The sequence below is a fragment of the Colius striatus genome, chromosome 1 (assembly GCF_028858725.1).
Source record: "Colius striatus isolate bColStr4 chromosome 1, bColStr4.1.hap1, whole genome shotgun sequence".
NCBI classification, from domain to species: domain Eukaryota; kingdom Metazoa; phylum Chordata; class Aves; order Coliiformes; family Coliidae; genus Colius; species Colius striatus.
This window is the reverse complement of record NC_084759.1, coordinates 108,604,508-108,631,582: the sequence shown is the minus strand read 5'-3', so window position 1 is coordinate 108,631,582 and position 27,075 is coordinate 108,604,508. Positions and strand designations below refer to the sequence as shown.

Genomic DNA, 27,075 nt, shown 5'->3' with positions numbered 1-27,075 from the left:
TTTCAGAAATAATATCCATAGTTGTGCCTATAGATTAAGGGCAGGATCTAGGCCTCATTTCTGCTTATAATGCATCATTGTTCTTCATAGGGTACAGAAATTTATAGCTGAAGGCACCCTGTTGATGGAGACTTTCCCTCTGTGTTGAAGTGGGTTGGTCATAGTTAGAATTTGATTATCTGTACTAGCACACTTTCCTAAAGTCAGATAAATTATCTGCATATAATACAATAATGTCTACCACCTGACATTTTACAGGGGGAACTCTCAGAGGGAAGAAAATGAAATTATTGTAATTTTCACCACCAGTTGTTCATGATGACATCTTTAGCTATAGGCTTGTCTTGTTAATCGATTTAATTATTTAAGGTATAGACTTATTTGCTGATGGCAAAAATAGTACCTTTGTCTCTGACAGCCTTAGGTCTTGGAAAAATAGTCAAGGTCTTACTGATGCTTCAGTGCATTAACTAAAAATGGATTTCCTGTGCTCTGGGTAAAAACAGATGGAGGAATCGGATTTCTTTCTTTCCCTTTTGAAGTTCTTACTTCATGACCACTAGAAATTTCTCTTAGCAGCATTGTTGGTTCTTTTCCCCTGTAGTACTCTTCATAAATCTTAAAGATCAGGATTTTACTACAGCTGTAGATGAGCCACATGAAATAGCTTAGGAAGGTAAATGTTGTTTTATGTGTTAACATATATATATATTTAGCGGACATTCATTCACTATTTATAATGCTTGTCTGCATTTATAGTGTGAGAAATGTTGACATTAGCTCAGTAGTAAGCCCTTTTTTTGTTTGTATGCTGCTGCTTCCCAGTTGCAGTGCAATGCCTCTGGCAGTACAGCCCCCTTGCTTCCCTCCTCCATCCTGCCCCAGTAAAAAATGTGTGAGTTATCTTTCTCACCTCAGAGCCCTTTCCTCCTCAAAGTGTGCACAGCCACATACTTCTCGATAGTGTGTTGCAGAGGCAGCTAGTCACTTGTAATTTGTACTTTCTTCCACAAGAAACAAAGCTGCTAAGTCCTTCTACTGGGGATTAGTCTTTCCGTCTCTTATGTTTTGATTTGCTGCCAATCAACTACTATTTATAAACCAAGCTCTTGGGTGATGATGGCAATCTTGTAAGTCACTGCTTAGTTTCTGCCCTAACTTACACAGTCTAGTGGCATAACTGCAAGCATGTATGGCTACCCCTTTCTAATTTGGTTAAGTGCTGATTAATTTTATCCACATCTTGCTTCTCATGCTGAAACAAGAAGCAAGCAGCTAATGTCACTTCTCATTTGCCCCATACAACTGCACAGATGAGAAATACAGGGCAGGAGTTACTCTGGTCTCCTGGTTATTCAAGTTATTCAGAAAAGCTATCTACCTTGTGGTGCTTGAAAAGGGACACTACTACTGAAGTCCCCTAGAGGAGAATGTGCTCTTGGGAGAGGAATGGGCTCGGAATTTCAGAAAGGAAGGTTGATCCTTTTCAAAGATGCTAAAACTGAGCTTCATCAGTGTTTGTATGGAATGGTCTTTAACTCATTCCTTTTTTGCCTCTGAAGCTTTTGCACTCTTTCTGATAAAATCTTCCTACCACAATTCTCCCAAGAGAGATGTGGAAGTAAGGAAAGAGATATGTATCATTTAATCTATTTTGCACTATGTTTCAGCTAATCTCTAGATATGACACAGATGATCAGTGTTGTGTTAATCAAAAAGCAGTTCTCTTCAGATAAGCCTTGTCAATTTTGGATATTTACCAAATGAATAGCACGTAAGTCTCTTGAACTTGCAAAATTCCAAAATAACAAGCAGTGCATGGGATGTCAGGTATGTAATTCCTGGTTAAGTGTTAGTCAAACACCTTGAAAACTTTTTTTTGTTTGTTTATTTTTTTTTGTTTACTATTTTGCAACATTCCTATTCCTGATTTTATTCAGGAAATGCAGAAATGCAAAACCCAGAAATGTTGGAGAGGATTGTGCTAAATAACTCTTTGAATATGTGCTGAAAGAAATGCATCCAGAATTCATTTTTTTTCTTTGTCAGACATATTCAAATTGTTTTACTGCGAAGTATGCAGTTTTCTCCTCTCATAGTGGACATGCCATGCCAGTTAAAATCCCATCTCACTTAAATATTACTCCACTACTGAAAATAACTTAAAAACAATACTGCCAGGGACTTGAGACCTACAGTTGCCAATCATATCTAGATCTATTTTGTTAACTGTGCTCCATGCTTGATTTGTTCCCCAGCCTCAATAACCAACTTGAAATTTACTGTTTTTACTTTCACTGTTTACTTACTTATTGCCATGATATTGTTAAAGTAGCTGATGATTATCTATATTCCTTGTCACGTCATTGGTAGAAACTTTCTTTTTCCTGTAGCAAGATGTGAGGCTGATTCTACAGATGCTTACATTGAGGCATTGTTTGCAATATTAATGGGTTAGCAAAACAGGAAAGAGTGCAGTGAGCTTCTCTTTCTAGTTTATATAGCCTACAGAAAGGCCAAAGAGATTTGCAGCTTTGTATTCTCCTGCAGGCTCAGAAAGAGAGCTGCTCGTGCCCCTGCAGCTTTATTCTGTGTAGCGATGCTTTTCTCCTTAAGCCCATTAATAGTGAGGTTTCTATGGAGAGTCACAGAATCACAGAGATCTTTTGGACAGGACAGGACAGCTTGAAATTGCCTTGTCCAGCCTCCTTTTTGGTAGCTAGAAGTTTGCTAACATTAGATACCAGGTCAGTCATGGCTTTGTCTAGAGGAGTTTGGAAAGTCCCCAGTAACCGAGACAGTACAAGCTCTCTAGTCAACACTATCCTTCTAGCGACAATTTGTTTCCTAATCTCAAGTCCAAACTCCTCAGAATGCTATTTGTGAATGTTGTCCTTTGTTATATTGCCTGCCACTCTCAAAAAGTTTCTCTCCATTATATTTGACTTATTTTCAAGTAGTTGCACTGGATGATCCCCTCTTTGAAGACTGAGCCCTGCTCTTCAGCCTCTCCTTACAAGTCTTTTGTCCTGGGCACTGAGAATCTCAGCAACTGGACTTGCCTCTAGCTTCTCCAAATCCATCTTAAACTCACCCCTCATCCCAAAAATGGATTAAATATTGCAAGTGTGGCCATAGCAACATTGACTAGAGGCTGAGAGGAGGCGGCAATAATCTCTGAATCTACTGGATAGTCTTGTCTTAATGCAGTCACTTGCCCTATTTGTGACAAGAGTGCAGTGTTTATTTTATATTAATTTGACATCTGCTGTAACCTTGGGACCTTGTCAGCAGGGCTGCTAATCAGCCCATTTGGTTTCCAGCCTTTGCAGATGTCTGGGGTTATTCTTCCCTCTGTGCAGCTTTGAACTTTGATGTGTTGTATTTCATGATGTTTGTTTGGCCGGTCCTCAGATTTGTGGCCAAGTCCCTCTGGACTGAAGCTCTGCCTTCGGTCTTGTCAGGTACTTCTTGTGATCCAGTAAACTAGAGGGTAGTCCACAAAATTTAAAGGCAAGTTTCTGCTCTGATTTATTCTCTTGAGGGATATTTCTCTACCCACTAACTACTGAGGGAACCATGGAAGACTTATTCCCTAAGCTAAGGTTGGGTTCTGAGTGTCTTTCCTGCAAGGAGACAAAATATATTAGCTTTAGCTTTCAGAAGAAGCTTCAGAAGAAGAATCTTTTCCTATTACCTTTCTGTGCAGTGCTCAAGTCTGAACAGAACAAGAGCTTTTTGTCTGTGATGATGATCTATTTCTGCCTTCCAAATACTGTGTTTCATCTTTAATGGTTATGATACCCATTAAAGCAGAGAACAGTTTTAAGAGTGAACCAGCTTCACAGACCGTTAGCTTCATTATGCAAGCTTAACTTAATGTTCAGATATTGCATGAATAATTGTTCAGCATAAAATGTTGGCTTATCTTCATACCATTGTTTGTAAATAGAGTAACTTCTGGCCTGTTAACCTAATCTGTGTTTCTCTTGTTAACCTTCTTGTTAATATCACATTAACAACAGATACTCCCAGTTTTTCTCAACTTTTCATCAGAATTTCCACTTGAATATTTTAGAAAATAAAATCCAAATGGATATATTTCTGTGCATGGTCATTCCTTTATTTTCATGGCCTCTTTCGGGATATATGTCTTCTATTATTGACCATGCAGATATCGCTTGGCTGTGTTTAGCTTCTGCAGTGTTTTCAACCTCCCCCTCACCGCTGCTCTGAGTCTGCCACCAGTTTTTAGCCTATCAAGAATGTTCCAGTAGAAATGCAGGCCCCCATGTGCTAACTTGGATGTCCTGCTCCAGTAATGTGATGGGTTTGATTTTTGCTTCCCTAATTGTTTTGGGTGGATCTCTTAAGTAGTTCATATAAAGGTTTATGGACCCCAAGATTAAATTAATTGCTTTGTTTTACATGACAGGCAAATCAAAATGGAATGTTCTTAGGCTGTTGGTTACAGTAGAGAAAGCAGCATGTGCTGAGTGGTGATAAGAATATGCAATATATTCTGGCTAGTGTTGCCTACCTGATTTATAGCAAAACACATATTTGACTAACTTTGTTCCCCGAGCAATACAGGTATATTAAGCAGAACCTATTTTTGAGAAACCATAAAAATCCTTCACTCTGGTATAGCTTTTCAATCAAAACTTAAAATGTGAAATTAACATGTTTTGCTCTATCTTCTCTCCTTAAAAACAGATACATTGTATCTCAACCCAGATGGGGACTAGGTTAAAGGGAATATATTTTAAGGGGAGGAAAGGTGTACTACTACTGAGAAGGATAGTAGCAAAAAGGTACTAGGCTGATGAGTGACTAGCTCTCTCTCATCAGTAGTGATTTCTCTTTTCAGCCACTCACCCTCCTGGATGCAGCCATATGAAAAGCCCACTGCTGAGGAGGAGTGAAAATGACATTCTCTTCAGGGGGATTCAAAGCTAAGTTAGCTCAGTCCTCCTCCCCCATTTCTTCTTTCATGGATTGCTGTGCTGTGGTTGTATTAATGAGGTAGTGGTCATGTACAGTATGTCTTTCTAGTGCCAAAGTTCAGCTGAATTTTGGTAAGGCTATTTACAAATGTTTATTTTTTACAATTGCAGTTTACAATTAATTCTACAGTGCATAATCCTTGTTTCTTTCTTTTCTTTGTGGTAAGCATTAAAAAAATTGACCCTTTTTATAAAAAGAGATGCCTAGGCTTGCAAATTCATTGTCTTCCACCTTGTTATAACCATGGATGAATCGACCTGACTCAGAGGACTTGTCTGATGATGTTAGTGATAAGTGGCTGGCACAGATATGGTGGTTTGCTGTATTCATCGAAAGTGAACTTACAGATAATAACCCTGAAAGTTTCTTGTATTATTCACCCCTGTGAAATGTGGAATGTGTACGAAAGATGACCCGGAACAATGGTTCACAAAACAATCTCCAGACTGGTAGTGGTTTGAGGGCTAAGCAGTACTCTGCTCTTCAGCTAAAATAAGTATTTCTTTTACACTGCTTTGTAAAGGAAACCACCTTTAGTTTTTTCAGTGTTTTCTCATTTAACCCTAAGATTCTGATCTGGCTTGGCAGTAGGGCTAGACAATAAGGAGAAGAGTACAAGAAATGCATGCCTAGGCAGTTACGAAAAACCATGCTTACAGAAAATGCTTGTTTCTAACTGTAATAAGCTGCAGGCTGGCTGATGGTTGAAGAGTGAATAATTTCATTCCTTTTTAAATGACACACTTTAGAAGTGGTCTGGATATTCCCTTTTTTTAGTCAGTCACATGTCCTGATCCAGATAAGTATTTTAGATCTTTTTAAACTTGGATGAGATTTTTAAATAAATAGAATTAGCATATGCTTCAACAAGTAGAAGTTCTTTCCAAGTCCAGACTCTAACTTCAAAAAAATAAATTCTTTCTAGAATCATTTAATACATTCATATTCCCATGTGCATTCAGCTGATGTGCCTTATGGTAGACACCAAAAGCTTGGAGCATGTGTGACATGGCTCGTGCAGAAAATAAGAGCTGAAGTCTCAAATTTGCTGCATATCACCCCCAGCCCAGTGCTTTAGTTGTGACCCCATCTCCCTCCACTGAAACCAGAGCATGCACAGGGTAAGAAGTGGAAATCTGTGCTAGTTAACCATGCTGGTGATTTAAGTGATGAAGCTGACAGAAGAGCAGAAAGCAGAAAAATGCACTGAGGGGAACAATTTTTAAGTACTTAATTACAGAGTGCCTGGAAAAGGCTGGGTGCTTTCTGGAGTACAGATCAAGTGTTTTCTCCTCTGATAGGATTAGGCCACTTTGGCTACTTGTGTCAAGTACCTTCCAGACATACTAGCTCTTTGATTCCTCCCACTCCTCAGAGGACTGTAATTAAGAAGTTACTGCCTCCCAAGTGTGCAATTATGTTTTCTGGAACCCAGTAACAAGCCCTTAGTCTGAAATGTCCCTTGCTTTCTGCATTAGCATTCTTCTGATAGGTAGGTGCCTTATCACGCTTTGGTAAACCGAAGATGTTTTATCTTCCAGACAATTTACTTAATGTGAAAAGTCTTGGAGAAGGCATAAAAAAGAAGACATGAAGTACATAAGATCAAAACAAAAGTGTAAGTATCCTTGGTAAGTATTTTTTAAAATAAAAGCGTATAGAAATGTTAGCACTTGTTGAGTTTGCCAGAAATGAGCAATGATGGACTTCTGAGGACCACAAGTCTGGGTTTTGCTTTTCAAAACCGCTCTTAAAAGGCAATGATTCTGAATAAAAAACATGTTGGAAGAAAACTATCCAAAGAGGCAGAGTCCATGTGCTAGTGACAAAAATAAAATTCAAAGAGTTACTACTCCTTAAAGCCCCTTGTTTGGACTAGCCAAACACTCATTTATGTCGGTCTCAATTTTAAATTTCTGTGGAGGCAAAACTAATTTTGTGGAAATCGTGTGTGCAAGGCAGTAATATAATCTGCTTGAAAACTGTTTTTGAGCAGTAATCTTGATTATCCCACTACACCAATGTTACTGTCACATCTGACAAATAATTACATTTCTCTTGTTTAAGGCACTCCAGCAATAGAAATAGTCCAAATTCTAGGCATGATATTCCAATGCAGTCAAAAAATACTGAGCTAAACCTTCCTTGTTGCCATGCACGCCTTCATGCTGTGTTCTGGGTGGGCATGGAGACTGTTTTATTCCTTCCCTCACTGTACCAGCCTTTAGGCTTTCAAACGTGCTTTCTCTCTGCTTCCCTTGTTTAGACTAAAGAACTTAATTTCTTTGATATTTCTTCTCAGGATGCATTTTCTATCTTTGAATTTTTTGCTTGTTCCTTTCTGTATGCTTTTCAACACATCCCTGCCTCTCTCAATGAGAAGTTCTCAAAAATGGATAGCATGGTCTGGGTGACACTTTGTTAGTGCTGGGCAAAAGGATTTTATTCTTTTTGATGTTTTGATATATCTCGTTTTATAACTTACAGTATATATGTTTTTTTTTTCTTCTGTAGCATGGAACTGCTGACTCATGTCCAGCCTGGGATTCCTTGGGTCTCTCTCTGCAGAGTTCCTCATGGCCCTGCTTTATACAGGTAATTATTCCTATCTAATCCTACCTAAATGTAATGCTTTGAAATTCACTAAAGACAATGGTTGTCCTTTTTTAAAAAAATAGGCTATTTCTCCAGTTTGCTAGAAATGCTCTTCCTTTAGAGCTTAATGTGTCAGCATTGGGCCACAACACAGAATGCATTTACCAGAGAAAAGCAACTGCGTGTTCTTGGACCATCCATCGTTCCAGAAGATAAATAAAAGCTCAGAAGACAGCAAAACAGCAGACCTTCAGGGAAAGTTAAAAATAAAAAAAAGTAGGAGTATTCTGAGGAAAGCAGGGAGTACATATTTTTAAAAGTAAACCTCATTTCCTTTTCAAATGAATGTCAACAATTAGGTTAGTTCCACACCAAGGATTAATGGCAATACCTTGAGGAAGAAAATAAAGTAAACTACGCAAAAAATTAAGAATACATAGTAGGTAGTAGAAGATAATTAGTAGCAGATGTTAATAAATCATGACCTACCTAATGAACACAAGATATCAAATGCTATGCCAGAAACTATACAATACAACCTTTATTGCTTTATGTTCCAAAATGACTTTTGTAATCACTACTTCTCTCTGCCAGCATCTTAGTACAGGCTGGTGACATGTCTAAACTACTAAATTACTTAAGAAATGTAATCTGGAAATGTGTTAGAAGTACTGCCTTTATGCCAGCTGTTTTGGACAGGGAAAAGTGATTCATGCATGATATTCTAAATCACTATTTCTTAAAAATGTATTCATATCCTGGGGATTGTTCATTAAAAGCGCAGGGGGCAAGACATGAAAACAATGTTATCTAGATTGTAGGCAACTAGTTTCCAAACATAAATGTGAATTTAACATTAAGATATAAACTGTTTTTGAATCTCCCTTCAGCTCTTTTACATGTAGCACTAGTTAATAGTTATGTTTGAGAGGAAAGGATGACCTGTCATTGTAAACAGAATAAGTATTTTAGTTCTTGGTATGCAAGTTTTTGTATAGAACAGGGAACGCTACAATATTTGTCCCAGTATTCTGGCTATTCCTTAGTTATCTGAAAACATCAGGTAACACTGGCATCTCTATTCATATACATACAGTAGAAGCTTTATTCTGCATCCTGTTGGTTATCATGGAGCTTTCAATTTCCTACAAAACAAATCTGTTAGTGTTGATAATATCTCCATTTAACTTGAACATCTCTGTATGTATGAAAAGAATCTGAATTTATGTAACAGAAGATAAAAAAATCTAATTTAGGCAAATATTTTAAAGTGTTGTTGAATACATTGAAAAACCATCCCACACCTAGAATGACAAATGCTTGTACAGGACATATCAGCACTCTGCTGTCATAATGCAATATGTTGCATGACATTATTGAATCTCCAGATTTGCTAGTGAAGAATGAAAAGCAATATAGAATTGCAGCTTTATACTTTGGAGATGAACACAATTACTATGAAATTCATTCAGGTGCCAATGACTAAAACTATCCACATATTTTCCCCTGTAAGATGTGATTTTTGGCTTCTTGTAGCTTTGTGAAAAAAAGGAACTTTCATGCTGACTTTGTGCCTCAGGATGAATTGTAATGGGGTGAACTAAAATGGATGAATTGTTTTGGAGAAGGAGGTTAAGGAAAAATGTATGATTTTGTCGATATTGAAATCCTTAGAGCAGTTTGTGAAAACTTTCAAAACTCTGGGAGAAAGGAGATGGGAAATGATAGTGAGGGGAAGGCTAATGTTCATATCACTATAAAGGACTTGACTTCCAGGGAAAGTGCTCTGAGCAGACAAGTGTGGAGAGGAGACAGGTGGAAGTGTGTGGTTGTTACTGCTCACTCTCCAAAGTTGGGAAATTATCCCTGTTCTCTGTTTTTCTCCTCTTTTCATCTCTGTTTTTCTCCTATTAGCCAACAGTTGTGACATCTGGCTGGCACAATGTATACCCACCTTCTGCTAGCAGTCAGCCCAGAGACATTAGCAACTTACAACACTTCTCTATCAGTCTGGTGAAAGAAGTTGATGGTAATGATCCAAGGGTATTTAAGTCTGTGTGCCATGGTAATCATGATAGATGTTCTCAGGGCTCTCCTTTGTGGTGTTCTTTTAAAGAAAGAAGATTCCGCAAACAAGTGTAGTGAGGGAAAACAGCAGGTGTATTGTTGCTTATGCAACCTTAAGATAGTGCTCACGTTATAAGTCAGAATTTCACAGAGAAGGTAGTAGTGTGTCAGGCTTCTGACTGCTTTGCTACAGAATCAAAGTATATATAACAAAAGAGGAAAGAAAACAAAGTCTCCAGGATTAGATATTTGACCCTGGATCTTAATATGAGTTTGAACTCTCTTTCTGTCCCAATATCACTTATGAACTCTCTGAAGTGAGTTAAGTAAGTTGTTTCTCTGTGTACAATCCAGCTTGACTTGAGAGTCTGTCCGTAATCTGTAGAAGTAGTCAGCTGCTTTGAAAGGATGATATCCAGAAGGTGTATTCTCTAAGAAAAAAGTGCTGTGTATTGCTAAAACCTCTGGTAACTAAGGTCATGCTCTTCTTAAGCTGGGATCCTACTGGTGAGTGTCTTCTTTTAGTCTTCAAAATGAGAACAATGCTGCAAGTCCAAAGGGGGTTTGATCAGAGGCCTCCACTGGGCTTCAGAAGAGGTCTACAGTGATGAACACCACTGAAGAAGACCTTGAGGGAATGAGCAATTCGAACACATGATGACCACTACAAAAAAAAACCTGGCAAAAGAAACAGACCCTGTAGGTGCTATGTCTGGCACTGATCATAGTGATGTCTTTGGTCAAGTAGGAAGGAAATGCAGAGACTCCATGAGCCCAGAGCATGCAGGAGATGGGCCTGTGGCTCAAATGGGCCTGTGGCTTGAACTTGCACAGCTTGTTAACTTTAACTCTTCTGCTGACTGTGAAACTATGAGCAAAATGAGTTGTCATGTTGAATTGTGCCTTCCTAGAGCATCATATTCTTCAAGCTATTGTCCTGTAGGCAATTGTCACAATGGTTGCCTTTATATTTGTTCTCAGCTCTGACACGTGAAGGATGGTAAGAACTAAGGGGCAGAAAGGCATCCCAAGTGTATGCCTATGGAAAAGTGCACAAATGAAGGAAATGCAGGTAGCACTTCCCACAGGAAACTTCCTGGTCTACAGCATTTTCTCCCGGCCTTTTGGGATCTTCCTGACCATGCAGCAATTTTTCCATAGGTTTCTTTCCACAAATTTGGTTACTCATTGCCAAATGATGTAGTTACTCCAGAGGATGCTATGTCTGAGCAACATGGATACAAGACTGGCAACACCAACTGGTTTGGTGGCCAGGTTTCTTTTGCTGGTGTACCTCACAGAGACAATTTCAGTGTAGCTTCAGGTGTCTATTTTACGATTGTAATATTTTCTTTTTGTAGATGAGGATGAAATTCTAGGTGTCCGCTCCTTCTGTATGGAAAAGGAGATGTTCCCATGTAGGAAAATCTTGAGGGAAATTGAGAATTCCCATTCCAGTTTAAGTGGTCTTCTGGTTAATCTACATTCATCCTTTTCTGGAAATTTTTAACTGCGGTGCTACACTTTGTATTCCTGTGGAAGTTTAACACGTTTCGCTTCAGCTTCTTACAAGCTGCTGAGTATTGTCTTGCCCTCTCTGCTTTTACACTCTTATTCCTTTATAAAACCAAATGCACCAGTAAGCACAGAGCAAGCAAGGTCAAAATTGTCACTGCTCCAAGACAGAATTTCAAAGCAAGAGAGAGATTAAGTTTGTGAGACTTTCCTTTGAAAAGCAACAGTTAATTTTTCAGTGATTAAAGTCACCTCTAAGAAGTAGGAAAATAATTATTACAAAGATATTAATAAGAGGACTTTCTGAAACGTGCATGCATTGGGACTAAGATATTTAAAGTGTGTTTCAAATGTATCTAAATTATGGCTCTATACTTGTAAGATGATGAAAAATAGTATTTCTCTTTAGTAGGAGTGGGTGGTGTTATCTATTAACATAAGTTTGAAGTTATACAGTAACATTTAAAATCTATTTATAAGTAAAAGACTAAAGAGCAGATGAGTGAATGTAGGTCAAAGAGAAGAATTAAAAAGAATGGGAATAACATCTCTGGCTACATGGGCTGTTAAGACACCACTCCTACCAGTGAAAAAGAATCAGAAAAAATAACCTGGTGTCTAAGTAAACTGGATAATTGCAGCAGAAAAAAATAACAAACATTATGGCTGTGCTTTACAGCACTGCAGACTCCCCGAGAAGCTTTGTGTTTCATCCCGGAGGCAGACAAAGAGTACATATTGTTCAAATAAGTAATGCTTGATAATGCTTTCAAGGTGTACCTGGCTGAACCATAAAAAAATCCATCTGGTCAAGTGCTGTTTTAATATGCACAGACACTGGCTTACCAATCACTATAGATTGTTTCTGTAAACTACAATTAAACTGGCAAGATTTAATTAAAAATACATTAGAGCCTTTGGAATAAACATGATAGTCAGGAGTGTTGTACAAATAGGCTGTATGACATATCAGGAGATTAAAGACTTTTGCAATGATAAGAGTTGTCTCCAACAGTGAGCAAGGGCAGGATTGCTCAAAAAAACCCACCAAAATTCAAAGCGTCTATCTCAGACAATGCATATGACAGTTTTACATTGTACTCATCACTGTCAGCTGCATTATCTAGTTGGGCTTTCATTTTATCAACCTGTATATTGCAGGCTTGAAAATTGTGGGAAGAGGACACATTTAATGGCACTATGAAATCATCACTTTTCTGCATGCTTTTCCACTATTGCATGAAAATTATTACATTCCCTAAAAATACATACCAAATTTAATCTTAAATAGATTGTGGAGTTTTTCCTGTGTAAGTAAGCTCTAAGGCAGGCAGCAGAAGACAGAGGTGTGTTTATTTTTAAGTTACAGTGATTTAAAGTAATATTTATATAAATGTGCATATACATGTAAGTAATATTTAAAAACAAAACAAAAAAAAGAGTAAAGCTGACATAAATGTAATTTCAAAATAAAATGCCTAAAGGACAGTTAGACACCATCCAAGGGCACAAACTAATAGAAATTAAGAAAGGTTTCTGTTGTAAACCACATGTATTAAATCAGTATTTACCATATTTTCTCTGAATATAGTAAGGACTGTGTGTCATCTGTTTCACTAATGCAAAGCTAATTTTAACTGTCAAAAGGTTGAGGTCAAAGACTTATAAAAGAATATCTTCCCTTAGTGAAATCTAAAGGGACGCTTCCATTTATTTCTATTCCATTACTTCTGAATAAATTGTTTTGATGGGAGTAATTAATGTGTTAGTCTCCTGATCTGGTCCTAAAGCTTCTGAAAATTTTCATAAGAAAGCTTTTTGTTATTTTTTAAGTATAGCTAAATAGAGTTTTGCAATTTTTTTTTCAGTATTAAAATACTCACGTGAAGGTAGTTTGAGCAAGAGTTTTAAAAATACAAGTTATCCAGCAAAATTGATATAGTTGTTTAAAACTTTACATATGTATTTATATATATATATATATATATATATAATAAATACATATATTATATTTTATTTACAGGGCTGTAACTGTATTGGCTGGTCCAAGATGCTTATCACAGGGGAGGAGAACCCTAAACTTGAATAAGGTTTATGAATTTAATTTCAACTACTAAAGTGATTATTTGAAGGTAAGTAATTTGATTTAGAACTTAGAGGTGAAATGTGCAAACAAAAATCTTTCCTGTTGTTTTTGCACTCAGTTGAATGCATATTCAGTTCATGAGGCCTAATATAACAATTTTGTCCTTAGTATTTAGCAAGATAAATTACAGAGTAACTCCACTGGAAGCAGTCGAAGTACTTGCCAACACATTTTTAATAACAAAATACATGCACTCTTATAGAATTCATGAGACGTTGGCTATGAAGTTATTAAAGCTACAGCATTAATTGCCACAGGATGCTGAAACAGTCAACAAAAATAGATTGAAAACGATGGTAAAAAATTTATGGATAAAGATCTAACAATGTTACTGAACATCATGATTTTACTTGTAACCTCCATCTCAGGAACTTGTTTTGAGTAAGACTGTCCCGATGTGACTGTGTCTACAGGTTGGGTCTAGTACCAGCATATTTTTTGTGCCTTACTGAAATAAACTGGTGTAGAGACATGGAAGATCACTTGCAGTGGAATATAGAGGACTTAACAGTGACAATGTTTTATATCATGTATGGGATTCTTGCATTGAAGCTGAAAATCTTTTGTCTTTTTGGTTAATTGATGAAAAGAATATTTCTAGCCCTAGAGAACCGGGCAGAAAAGTTTTCTGTTTTCCCATTGACTTGATCTGCAACAAACAAATGGTGTGGCTTGGGATAGTGAAAAATTGAATCCAGTGTAGAATCATAGAATGGTAGGGTTGGAAGGGACCTTTAGAGATCATCTAGTCCAACCCCCCTGAAGAAGCAGGTCCACCTAGATCAGGTCACACAGGAATGTATCCAGGGGGGTCTTGAAGACCTCTAAGGAAAGAGACTCCACACCCTCCCTGGGCAGCCTGTGCCAGGGCTCCATCACCCTCCCAGTAAAATAGCTTTTTCTTATGTTTAAATGGAACTTTTTGTGTTCCAGCTTCATTCCATTACCCCTTGTCCTGTCACTAGTTTAATGCAAATGCAGGCTGAAGCCATAGCTTGCTGTCAGCAAAAAGGGCTGTTCTGGCCCACTTGCTTTTCAGACTGAGGTGAAACTGCTCTTAGACGTGCTATTTTCAAAGGGTTTGAAGTCATGCTACTTAACCTGCTTCAAGCCATTATGTATGACCCAGTGACAGCTGGGTACGGGAACATATGCATGTTATGCATAAAATAAAACAGTTGCTTGCAGAAATATTTTTAGGGATGAAAGTTTGTAATTCAAAGGTTCAATTGCCTGGCATAACTTCAGTGTCAGGAGTTTAGTTAAACAGTTACAATTTATCTAGCTAAGCAGGACCACAATTCTTTTCAAAACCACTTGTTCCAAAGCCTTTATTTTCCCTATATATCCTGAAAGCTCTTTAGCTAATGGGCCATTTGCTACTGTATGTTTGTTTAGTACAAGATGGCTTTCTAGGCACTACTGCAATAACACAATTAACAAACCAATAATGTCTCCAGGAAAATCCTATACACACTTTCATATTCATGCTATTAGACCTCAGATAAACTCACAGCTTACGCAGTGTGGCAATTAAACTACTGGTTACAGTCTCTGAGTCACAGGGGCATGCTGAGGGTCTAATCCTATATAGGACATATGTTTGTAGCCTCCAAGTCATGCAACTGTTTTATCTTTTTGAAACATCAATTGCAAGTGTCGAAGGTTAAGTCGAAGATATGATGTTTAAATATGGGTTTAACATCTCCTTCTGGTCAGATGTAGCATTTTTGTATTTTCGCTTTGCCTTTTTTGTAAGTTGCAATAACCAAATGTTAAGCTGCTTAACAATGCATTTTGTCTTAGTTATGTTTAAGCAGTCAATTTCTGATATTCTTTTTCTTTCCTATTGTGCTGCTAGTGTTTTAGTTACTGGTAGAGGGACAATGTGTGTGTTTTTTCAGCTTAGCAGTATACATATTTTTAATTTTAAAACGAATCCTGTTCCAAACTGAAGGAAAGACTATACTCATAACTGACCTCAGAGAACTGGACATCTGTCAAGTCAAGTAAATAGCACACCTCTTTTTGATCTTAATGAATAAAGAATTAAATCTACATCTCAAGTTTGGTGCAGAGATCAGCAGAGTTGTGATTAAGACTAAAAATTTCCATTCCAAAGTCCTGTTTTGTTTACTGTTCTCCAGTCTCTAAGCTAACCTTAACCAGCTGGTTGACATTATCAGTCTGCCTTGAGTATTTTTTTTTTTAAGGGTAGGAAAAGAAGGAAGAAATGTTTCCAGGAAATATATGTTAGAAAATTTTCCAGACACAAACTTGGATAAATTGGGTTGCTTTGACAATGTAAAACATCTGTGAATATTTTTCTTGACTCAAAAATTCTAGCAGACTTTTATGACCCTCACATTTGACATGAGATAACCTTGCTGGTGAAACATGTGCACTTGACATCTTTGTGAAACCTCAATTAAATTTAGGTTACTGAAAATAAAAAAAAATACAATATATTCAAGCTTTGAGAACAATAGAGGATATATGACAATTTTCTGAAGGAAAATTTCTGTTATTGAGATAGTCAGCAGAAATAGATTCTAATACAGTATGATCCTGATGTTTAGCATCTTAAGAATCCCAACAGAAAAAAACTTCATATCTTAGGTCATGATAAAATCCAAAATTTGAGTGTTTATCTGCTGAGTCTCTCAAAAGCAAATCTGCTGAGCTTCGCTGTACCAACCCTATCTGTGATAACAGAGATAAGTTTAATTCAAATAAACATACTTAGATGATAACAGTACTGTGTTGGAAACAAGTTACAAACTTATCAAGCATATTGTAGTTTTCATCAATTTCAGTAACGTATTTTAAAAGGCTGAACAATTTCCCCCCAATTATTCTAAATGTATGTATTTTACTGAAATAGCAGCAACTTGCTTTCCCTTAGCTCAAGTGGAAATAACCCTATTCATTTGTATCTAAAATTGTCCTCTCCAGAACACACTGCGTTCAGTAAAATTACAACTTTCATTATATCAGCTGATAGTCTACTGCAGCTAAAACCTAAAGAAGTAACATTTCTTGCAATGCATGATAAAGGAACTACTTGCCAAAGGTCAGCTTTTTAGATGACTTGTAGAAATGTCATTAAGTACAATCTTCTGATAGGTTCCCTTCTGCTCAGTTTCTGTACTGTTTGTCTGATTGAAGTGCAGCATCTCAGTGACTTTGTTAACTTCAAGTTAGAAGATTTCAGTATAGATAAAATAACTTCAAAGTCAAATTTAGGAGGTAAGAATTTTAATAAAACTCTAAATGAACTCTGTTGTATGACAGTGGAAAAATTTTCAAATTATCAGACCTTCTGAATGTATCTAAGTGTCACGGTTTGGCCCAGCTAGCACAGAAGCACCAAAATAGTCTCTCGCTCAGTGCCCCCATTCACCCCCACCCGCATTAGAATGGCTGAGGCTCGAGTAAAATGGGAGATGACCAAGGTTGTTGTGGATTGAGACAAGGGCAGGGAGGGCTCGCTGCCAATTATGGTTCTCAGCAAAACAGACTCCAGTACTCGACTTAGAGATGAAAATAGGAAAGTTTATTCTACCACCTACAAGAAACAGAATGGAATAAAAGCAAAAAGGGAGTAGGATGATGAGAAAATTACAACCAGCATTTTAAGATGTCCCTTCCCCATCCCTCCTTTCTTCCTGGGTCCAGCTCACTGCTCCCAGTATCTCTACTTCTTCCTCCTTCATCAGCTCAGGGGGGCAGGGAATGGGGGATGTGGTCAGTCTCTCACAGATGGGCTCTGCCGCTTCTCTCTTCTCAGATGAGGATGACTCCTTGCATTCTTCCCCTGCTCTGATATGAGGTTCCTCTCCCAGGACACAGTCCTTAATGAACTTCTCTGGTGTGTGTTCTTCCCCGCAGCTGCAGCTTCTGCCGATACAGGGTCCCTCACACAAGACACAGTCCTCAATGAACATCTCTGATGTGGATTCTCCTCCACAGTGCTGCTTCTGCAGATACAGGGTTCCTCCCTTGGGACACAGCATCTTCTGGCCATAATTTTAATGAACTTCTTTGCCATGGGTTCTTCCTCACAGTTACAGCTTCTGTGAATATACAGTCCCTCACATGGTACGTGGCCTCCTCTGGTCATAGTCATTGCCCCTGATGTGTGGTCTTTAACGAAGTGCAAACAAATCTCTGCTTTACCAGTCCTCTCTGCTGGATGCAGGGGAGTCTCTGCTCCAGCACATCTCCTTCTCTTTCCCCTCACTGACCAGGGAGTCCACATGGTTGCTTCCCTCTCTCTCTCTCTCTCTCTCTCTCTCTCCCAACTCCTTGCACCACCACCAGCCATAAAAGAAGAAGGGGACAAAAAAGAAGGAACAGGAAGAAGCCTCCTGGCTTCTTCTTAATAAGTGATCCTGGAGGCATCTAATTGTCTCAGCCCCAGAAGTGGGTCTGGCTCAGAGCTGGGGAGAGTTTTGAGCACCTTCTTACAGGAGTCATCTTTACAGCCCTTTCCTCCTTACCAGAAACAGCTTCATGTCAAACTATGATACTAAGTCCACTAAAATTTGAGTGAATATCAGACAAAGTCCTAAATATTTGAACAAAAAGCCCTGTTAAAGCTATCATTTGTTAAAAAAAAATTAAAATAATTGTTATTGTTTACAAAATACCATAATTTTTGGAAATTTTGGAAAGCCCTATCTGCATTTCAGTTTTCTATTTTAAGTCCTAAATTTTGTATATTGTGAAAACTCCTTGTTAAACTGTCAAAAGGCTAGGTCAAAAGACTGCAGGTATGGAGATCGAAGAAGAAATCAAGTGGCCAAAAGGTGGAATGAACTCTAGCTCGGTGCTGATGAAAAACGTGTAACTACCATCATTATTGGTGTCTACAAACTCTATAAATTATTTTAGTTGAGCCATCTACAAATAGGGAAATGTTAATATTTACATAGTGACTTTCTGTATGAACATCTGCATAACCATCTTTCAGTTGACAGACTGCTGTAAAACAAAAAGGTGGACCAAAGCCAAGTAACAGTGTTCAAATACAAAAGTCAGTAATAAAAGGCAGCTGCATATTAGACATGAATCAGTTACACAGTGAGATGATGAACTCTGTCTTCCTGGAGGTGCTTGTAGAAGGAATCCAAGTCCTTCATGACTCTGAGGTTTCAGAGCATGTTTGCTCTCTTTACATGGTCAGCAATATGTGAGCTTGATAGGCTGGCACTTAAAAATCTGTATTATATTCTCCTTTGGGAAGGACTAAGGTACCAGATTCACCTTGCATATTTTAGAAGATTCTGAGTCCAAATGATTTTCTGGCTTCACAAACATTCAGGATGCATTATCCTGGATCCCAGCCTTCCAAAGATCACTGCAACCTCTGCAGCATTGCAAAGATCTCTGGATCAAGGTATCTGCTAGGAGACGGAGCAGTAAAGTACACATCAGCTCTTAAGAGCTAAGGGTTGAGTTACACGGAGCACTGCAGGGGTTAAACTCCATGACATATTTTCAGATGAGATAAAGATGAACTTGTATCATGTGAGTTTCTCAGCATGAGCCTGCAGGAGACTAATTACTTTTCAATAAACTTCAGGGTTTCCAGTAAACTACAATCAGTAGTGTGTTGAGCTGAGAATAATAATCTGCAAGATCCAAAGCTAAAAGTAAACCCAAAAATAACTTGCACAGCTTAGATTCTGATGTGTGTCCCATTGGAGGCATTATTTAACATGAAGTCTTATGGACCACCCTTAGCATATGTGATACTGAGTACCCTGTAAGAACACAAGCAAAAAAAATAGTCTAGAGTACATTCAAACTGCTGTAGCAAACGAGTTCCAAGGACAGAGACTTTGCAAGCTAACTGCTGTCCGTTGAAGTAGTTTCAGTTTTGACCTTATTAAGGTATAAGAAATATATGAATAGCCTACAACTATGCTGGTAATTTAAATGATAAATGCTGATAAGTACTTTTCTCCTTTGTGCCTAAGCCTTACTCAAAGTCTTCCATTAAAATATATAATTGAGTATCTAGACAGTTGCATTTTGATTTGCACCTATTGCCAAAACAATATATCTTTCAGATAAGATCTTCATGCATTACTTTTAATAATAATGTTTTAAATTAAAAGACTTCTTCCATCAGAATAATGAAGCAAGATAGCCAACAAAATAGCTATGAGCCTGAGCACAGAAATTCATTAAAGAAAAATCCATGAAACAGTGATGATAATCAGAAAAGTACTGAGCCTCAAAGTTGATAATACTGAGAACAGAGACTGCATTTAGGGCTTACTACATGCGAAAGGCTGTTCTACTCTTTTCAGAGCTCTTTCTCCTTTTTAAAAAAATCCTAAAAAAATCAACAAAATTTATGGCAGCTCAGTTACTTCTACACTGCCATAGGCACATGGGATTTGACCAGTACAAAAATTGTGCACGATAGTGCTATACGGAATAATCCTTTATTTTACTTACACAAGTATTTATATTTATGATTTCCCTTCTTCCAATATGAAGAAACATACATTTGTTTAATACTGACAAATACCATCACTTGAAGAAGGCAATTTAATGTGATCAGGGTATTCTGCTTTCTAATTTCTCTCTTGATCTATATTTAAGTTGCAGATAGTGTATGTATTACCTATTTTTATCTTAGAAATAGGTTGCTTTTATATAGCCTATTTACAAAATAAATTTTTTAACAGGTGCTGTTTGCATCATTAAAACATTTTTACCTTCCCTGGAATATAAGGAACTTGCATAGAAAATATTAATGAAATACATGCTTGCCTTTCAATTGCATACCCTTTTCCTCCTTTGCTTATGTTATTTCTTCTCCTCAGCATGTGAAGCCAGTATTAAACAAAAAGTGACACTAACACAACAGTAGTACCTGTCTGATACTTCTCTGCATCCTTGCCTGTCTGCTGAGCTATGCTACTGCTCTTGACAGGCTGTGGGAAGTCAGGAATACAGAGAGGGCTTATGGGAGAAGCTGACACTCTGCATACATCCAGCCAGAGACAATTTTTGTAATTCTAATATCTGGCTTCATTGACTCCTATGACCATGCAAAGACAAAAGGTTCTGCCTGGGACAGAGCAACTCTTTGCTATGGGAGCACAGATGGTATGAAAGTGCTGCATATGACACAAATGGTTACAAAATGTTTGGTGCCCTGAAGTGTTCTGTCAAGTCGTGTTTTCTTTAAGCTGCCAGTCTGTCATTATCTTTTGGGAACTAACATGCAGCCAGCAAACCCATTTCCATCAAAAAAAAAAAAAAAGCATAAAAGCCCTGTTGATGCTTCCCTTCCATTTTCTCCTACTTTTACCAGATAATTTCTCTCTATGTCATCTCAGGTATTACAGTAGTATTCATGAATAACCAAATTTTCTCTTGTATGAGATACAAAACAATAAATTGTAAGAAAGAAAGTGGGTTTTGAAAATCATAAGAGAAGAGCAATGAGAAATCTTCAAACCAAACCAAACACCTGAATCTACTGGACTTCCCAGATACAGTATAAAACTTCTCTGCATTATAGACACAGCTGTGCTGAGGCATTAACACTCAGCCTGTTGGTTCTGATGCTGACAACTTTCATAGCTGAATCCAGTATGGATCAGAGCATTCATTTCACACAGTCTAGCGCACAGCTCACATGGCTAAAATTCTGTTAGAGACAAAGAACGTCATCTCCTTTGCTGTTTTCCTGAAGCTTTGACAGCCTTGCTACTTGAGTTTCATTACAGATAGGCAATGAATTTCTTCTGATTTACAATGCATTCTTTAATCCTTTTTTAAAAGTTAAATCAAGCAACAATGGCGTGAAGTCGCAGATCAGAAGAATTCCCATTCAGTATACACCTCCAGTATCTGATTCGTTCATCCTCTAACTTGGTAGTTATAAGAATTCCTGGCCAAGGTAAAATTCAGCATAAAAGTATAAAATCATACAAGTCTAAGAACTTTGAATTTCTGTATGTGTTCTTCATGGCAGCAAGAAAGGTCCCTTCCAACTCTACCATTCTATGATGATTCTATGATGATGAAAGGCTGAAACTAACCTGTATTCTGACCTACTTTTCAATAAAATCTGTATGCTTCATTAAGATTACCATGAAACAATTTGATGAATTTATTTCCATCAAGTGATACTATTTAAATGTTCTGTTATTATGAGGACAGCAACCTTGTCCTTGCCTCTTTCAGTGCGAGTGAGAATTTTAAAGCTCACCTGGCAGACCTTTTGGATACCAGGAGTGTGGGCACAATCCTGAGATGCTGGGATTCTCAACTTTTGCAGCTATAAATGAGGGTGTGGAGTGCTGAACATGTGACAACATCAGCACTAACAGTCTGTCTCTTTCTCCAGCTAGCTCAGGATGAATATCTTTTGATCTTGAATGGTGGCACATTTTTCTATTCCCATGCATAATTTTCAGGTCTGCTTATGAGCAATCATATTTCATCTGCATTTGCTTGGACAATTGACTGCTGAAGAGTTTAATTTGCTTGTTATTACTTTATTATCCAGGTGCTTCAATATTAAATGACAATTTGTCTCCTGATATTGTTGTGGGAAGTTCTACTCTTCTGTTTTTAAGTATTTTTGTATTCAAGCCTGTTTTAAGTGCCTCATGAAATGTTATCATTAAGCTGTTGTATTTTAATTGCTGTGGGAAACAAGAGGATTTGGGGATTTAATCTTTGTTGTTGTTAAAAATCTACCACTACGTGCTATAGGAAAAGTCATTTTAGAAAACTGCACGTGGCGAAAACAAAGATAAAAACAATTTCATGCAGTTGCACGAAGTGACCACAGACCAACACAAAAGCAACAAAAGTCTTCTCACAAAATAGATTTTTCATGAGCTAACATCAAAAGATTTTAGGTTCATCTAGGCACAGAGAAATTTGGTTATGCAAAGTAATGAGTGCTGCTGTGCTTTTAATCTTCAAAATGTCTTACAAAGGTTAAGTCTTTAAAATGTATCTGTGAAATGAAGCATTATATTGCCACTGTTGGCTTTTTCCCCTCAGTTGAAGTGAATGTTGAGTTTTTAAATGTCCAAGGCCATGGAGAAGGTCAGTCAGATCTAGGACTGCAGACTAAACTTCTGCAGTGCCTCAACTATACAGACTGTGCTGGACATTCTTCATTTGTTCAAAATGTCCTTTTGTCAGACACTGCTCTCCTTTCCTCAAACCAATTGCCATTTTTGATGTCTTTTCCCTTGAAGGTCTGCATCTTTCCATGCACTGTGTGTACCCAGATTGCCTGGTTAAGCTTGCAGTAACACTGTAGATCAACCTTCACCTGGCTATGTTTGCTTCCTCTCTTAATCTAGGCTTTTCACAACACAGACTTTCCTATCCTCCTGCACTGCTTTACAGAAACTCAGTCTTTCATTGCACAGCAAAGCTCCTTATTCAATGTGCTTTGCAGAATCTCTATGGAAGAACCAACTAAATGAATTTTATCATCTTTAAATTAGGCATATATCTCACAAACACAGGTATAGAGTCTCTGTGTATGAGGGTAGAAAACAACTCACCATCTCTCATGTCTGCAATAGCCTTGGAAAAGCTGTCTCTGTGCCAGGAAGCCTGGAGATTAAACAAGAAGTAGGAATGAAATCATCTTTAGCAACATTGGATACTGCCAAAACCTGAGAAAGCAAAAAATCTTCAGTACAGACTATGTAAGTTACAATGAAAGATTTCCATTTCAGAGGAAGGAAAAGATCTTTCAGAAGGCCTAAACTGTAATTTACAGGATCTCTTCAGCTAAAGAGGAAAGATTCTTTAAAAGCTTAGAGGTTGGTGTCAGTAAAACCCCATATAGTTCACATAAGAGCATAGTTGGTAATATTTTAAATTCTTTACAGTGGGCTAATGACCAGCAAAAACCTTGGAGGATTTGACACTCCAGAAATTGACTTCACTTGAGGAACTCTAAAAAATCCTGACCTGAACTTTTCTGAAGATACACGTTCAGGAAAAGAAAAGTAGAGGGCAGCCTGTGTTGTTTAGCGAAGCTACTAGCTTTAGTGTGTCTCATGCTATTGGACCCGGGTGTATCTGTGAGGTGCTAACAGTCAACTCCTATTGACTGCAGTGGGAGCCCAGGGCACTTGGCATTTTGCAACATTACCTCATGTCATTAAGCTAAGGACATAAATGTGCCAGAGTATATGCTCTTTGAACTGCAAAGCATTGCTGCTTTCTTTATCAAAATACTAAAGATTTTTTTCTCCCAAGTTAGCACTACCTCACTGCAAGCAACTAGCTAAAAAAGAAATGTACTTCAAAAGGGTATGTACTGTAAAAGTCTGCATTGTGAAAACCAGGAATATAACATTCTACTGAGAATAGCCTGATTTAATTATAAATATATATATGATTTAAATGGCTAATCTATGTAAAATGTAGAAAATCAGGTGTCAAAGACCATTCTTGTTTCATAGCAGAGCATCAGTCAGTCACAAAAATGAAAAAAAAACCACAAGACAGTGTCAAAAGAACTTAGGAAAACCACTGATTTCCTGGAAAAAACCTAATAATTTTTCACACATTATCAAACAGCACAATAATTTATCCAGAATATAATTCTATTAACCTTTGACCGTGCCTTGGTACCAGATGAGTTCTCACAGCTCAGTCTTGTCTGGGACAGGTTTTTAGGATGATTATAGACCTATTTGTTATACCCTCTACTTGACATTATGGCATATGGCCTAGGCTTGTATATGTCAATGAAGTGGTTTCTTGAGGTTGTTGGTGCAACTCTGGGAAGCCCAGGTTTTATTATTGCTAAGGGAAGGGCAACGGCAAATAATGAGTTATCAGTCCTGTACATGTTGAACAATAAAGAGAAGTAAAAGCTGTTAGTACTTCAGCACCTATGCTATTGGTTCACATAAGACAGATCTTTCAAAAATTAGCCTTCTGCTCAGTACAGAGCATTAACCTTCAAAATGCAACTTACTTGCAATAATAATAGAATTTAAATAGTAAAATGAGTGCCTATGCTCTCTCCCTGCCCTTCTCTGCAATGCAGATTTTTCTATCTCTAAGCAAGGCCAGGAAGGAGAGAAGGTAGGGTTCCTAGGGTGACCTACTATGGGAACATGCAGCACTCAAGTTGTGAGTAATGATGTACTTAGCTGTATCTCATTAATCATCCAATGAATGATCAACAACAACTGATCGAGGCATAGTAGCCCTCTTGTCTGGTTTTGCTAGGATGTTGTTAATGTTACTATTGTCAGCATTCTTTTCCCTCAACACACTCCATCGGACATGGCACCGCTATGTTCTGTGTGACAACACAAGAGTGTATGAGAGCTGAGGTAATTTTAGAATAATCTTAAAATACTCAAAAGAGTTTCTGTCTTAAGGGGTGAAGGAAGGGGAAGCTGGCTGTAGTTCCTGGTTGTGCTCCTGCATGGTACATTTCATTCGAAAATGAGAAATTGCCAGTATCTGAGTGTCTAAGTAGCACCTACACACCTCATAGTGTAGGCTCTTCTAGAAAAATAAAAAGATTCTGTTTCTTGGAAAATTCTAGGTCCTTTTCATGCACACCTTCCCTCAGGTCTATCCTGTTCCCATATTCCTTCTTTTCCACCTTCTGCATCTTCATAATTTCATACTCCTTCTCATATGTATTTACAAGCCACCATCTCTTTGCATTTAGGCCCTTCCTAACTGTGCTCTCTTTCTCTCTCCTGGTTCTCTAATGCAAAAAGGAATATTTCTGAAACACGTATGTGCTTAATGTAGTCATAAGCACACTGACACACCATCCAATGACCTCATTCTTGTCCAAATGGGGAATGTCCTCTGAAGGTGACCATGAAGCCACTGTTTGCACCTTGTTATCTACTTTGGGGTGCTGCCAGGCATTCCTGCACAGGCTGATTTTCAAGCTGCTCAAAAGCTCTTGTGAAGACTGTTTGGGTGGGAAGGGAGGATGGATGTGGGAGTCCTTGTTGATGATGTAGAAGTATGGATGGATTTTCTTTACCTCTCATAATTTTCAGTTTAATTAAAATGTAGGTATCCTAGACCTAGAGACTCAGCATAGGAACTGAACCTTTTAGCTCTCTAAAAGTATCTAAAAAAACTCCCAAAATATTCCATCAGTAACTGAGGCAGTTTTTAGAACAGTGATTCTGATAAACCAGGGACAGAGAGGAAGACATTACTGAACTGCAGAAACAAGGACTTTTGGAAGCACTGATAAGTAATTTACAACTACAGTAGGTTTTGTAGTGTCAGACCATCCCCAGATTGAGGGAAAAATCATGAAATTACCTAGAATTCTGTGAACTTACTGTTTTGCTTAATAAACAGAAGCTGGGCTTTTAACAGATGTACAGGATTGACTTGTACATATCAGGATTCCTATTTCTAAACGTAAACAAACCTGTTATTAATATTAAATAATTTCACATCTGCTCAAAATCCTAATAATCTCAGTTTATGTGTGGCAGCAACTATTTTTAGGAAGGTAGTCCAGCAGAAGTAATTCTGGACCTGTCTCCATCTCTGAAGGATATTCATTTCTTCCATTGCTTCTGAAGCCTCATAGTTCTCCTGCTTCAAGTCTGAATATTTATTACACCAGGTTGAAGTCTGGATATTTATAATGTCAGGTCGAAGTCTGCCAGTAACCAAAAAGCAGAAGTATCAATTCCAACCCTCCTTCCCTAGCAAAGACATTAATATTATGAAGGACTTAGTCTTGTGAAAAACAATGAAAAAAAAAGTATTGTGAAGCATGTAGAACACTAAGGCAAGCTTTTTTTTGGATAAAAATAGCATCTGCAATAATTCCATGACAAGACTAAAAGTGACTTTCTTGCTGTGTGGAGGATGCTATATAAGACTTTTTAGATGGTGTCTTGTGCTAAGATAATTATGGAAAAGAAAAAACCCATCTTTACATGAACCTGACAGCTGCCTTAAAAACTCAACGGGCAGTGCCATTTTCTATAACACAGAGACTTAGGTTCAGGATTACAGACAATTTTTTTGTCTTCTCAAAAGCCAGCAGGAACTGGGGGTGGCATAAAGAAAAAGATAGCCTTACTTCAAAGGCAAACAGAAATCAATCTGTGCTCTTGAGCCGAGTTTCTGTTTCCTGTACCAGAGGGGCAAGTAACCAGAAGTAGATAATATGTTGCAGAATGGCTTGATGTCTGTAGCTGATGAGAATTCTCTTTTTCTTTACATTTACAGTGGCTGCATTGGATGTGCCAGAACATGAGGGATCAGCGCAGCCTGATAAATCCCAAATACATATGTTAGTATAGCTTTTCAAAAATAACTTACAAAACAGCCTTCCAGGAGAAGAAACAGTGCACAATAATGATGGCACCCTGAGAGTGCAATAAGGAGGAATTTGTTATTCTGACTGCAGGGGTTGACAATGACCAGAGGGCAAATGCATAACAAGATGGAAAACCCTATGCTCAAAGGTCAAAAATTCCCTGCTGCAAATGAAAGAATATGCTCAAAATGTGTTTACTCTGTACAGGCTTAATAACGGTAATAAAAAAAGATAATTTATCTGACCACAGTCAATGTCTCTAAGCTTGAAGCTGAGGATGCAGCATTAGATAACATCATCTGAGTATATAAAAAAAATATTTTCAAATATTCATTGTCATGAAGTTAAAAGAGGTCTTTGCTGTCTATGGGCAAAAATGAAAATGAACAGTAAGTGAAGGGTT

The 27,075-nt window shown here is 37.7% G+C and overlaps 1 long non-coding RNA gene across 1 annotated transcript in view; it reads right to left on the bottom strand.

Annotated features, from left to right (window-relative positions):
• Positions 1-16,905: 16,905 nt before the first annotated feature.
• Positions 16,906-27,075, bottom strand: part of LOC133624686 (uncharacterized) — a 54,383-nt gene continuing 44,213 nt past the window's right edge. The window contains exons 2-3 of the long non-coding RNA XR_009818048.1: positions 22,891-22,942; positions 16,906-17,406 (exon numbers count right to left, since the gene is read on the bottom strand). This is a non-coding gene — a long non-coding RNA (uncharacterized LOC133624686). The remainder of the gene's footprint in view (positions 17,407-22,890; positions 22,943-27,075) is intronic.